General features: G+C 40.5%; 1 pseudogene; it reads left to right on the top strand.

Annotated features, from left to right (window-relative positions):
• Positions 1-230: 230 nt before the first annotated feature.
• Positions 231-674, top strand: LOC104587125 (auxin-responsive protein SAUR64 pseudogene; annotated as a pseudogene).
• The last annotated feature ends 481 nt before the right edge of the window (positions 675-1,155 follow it).

Below are 1,155 nucleotides of genomic sequence, written 5' to 3'. Positions count from 1 at the left end.
CCAGGCAAGTTCAAGTATAAATAAGTGGCATCACTCCCCAAGTAAGCTATTTTGGCAATTATTGCTCTAAGTTCTCTAGCTCTCGTCTGACCCCTTGCTACTCCCTTGCTAACTTGACCGTTAGAGTCTCCGCCCCCAAGGGTTGAGAATTCTTCTCTTCTCAGAAACCTCAGCAAATCTCTTCCTTTATCCTCAAGACCCTTATTTCTCTCAAGCTCACACTAGAAAACATGATCAACAACAGGAAGCTTCTTGCCATGGCAAGAAAGTGGCAGAAGTTGGCAGCCATCGGCAGGAGAAGAATCTCATCACCAAGAACTAAACTGCAAAGGGGTGTGGATGAGTGCGGTGCAATGGTGGCTGTTAAAGACCACTTTGTTGTGTACACGGCTGATCAGAAACGTTTTGTTATTCCATTGGCGTATCTCAACAATCCCATCTTCATTGAGTTACTCAGAATGTCCGAAGAAGAGTTTGGACTACCGAGCGATGGGCCTATCACATTGCCATGCGACTCGGCGTTTGCAGAGTACATCATCTCAATGGTGCAAAGACGTCCTTCAAGAGACTTAGAGAAGGCATTAGTTGTGACCCTATCTACATATCGGTGCTCATTATCTTCTTCTCTCCATCAAGATCCCAGTAATTGGCCTATACTTGTCAATGGTTTTTGAACAAGCCATATATTGCTATGACCCATTGGGACCATGCAATATCTTCAAATACTCTTCTTTTTTTTTTTAATTTGTAAATAGTTATACATATACAAATTTTGTAGCTGTATGATCAGCAGAATTTTTGAATGAAAAATATGGAGTTCACTTATTCATCCAAAATGTATATTGGTGTTTCCCTACAAGAATATTACTTGTTCCGGCAACCTGATCTTTTATCTTGAGAAGTGTCCACCTCTTTAACTTAATGCCCTGATCGCTTTTCGATAAATCACTTACCTGGGTAAATGCACTTAGCTGGGTAAGTGTTTCCTAAGAAAGATTTACCCGGGTAAGTACATTTACCCATTTTCTTTTATTTCCCATGTAAATAAGGCAATGGCCATCTTAGCCATAATAATGGTATTTTGTCCCATCCATGTATTAGCAACTTTCTCTTAGATGGGAAAGTTAATTTACCCACCTAAGAGATGGGTATACC

This window comes from Nelumbo nucifera, chromosome 6, assembly GCF_055504915.1.
Source record: "Nelumbo nucifera cultivar China Antique chromosome 6, China Antique-T2T, whole genome shotgun sequence".
Lineage (NCBI taxonomy): Eukaryota > Viridiplantae > Streptophyta > Magnoliopsida > Proteales > Nelumbonaceae > Nelumbo > Nelumbo nucifera.
Note: the sequence above shows the minus strand (reverse complement) of the source record. Positions and strands in the feature narration are given on the sequence as shown.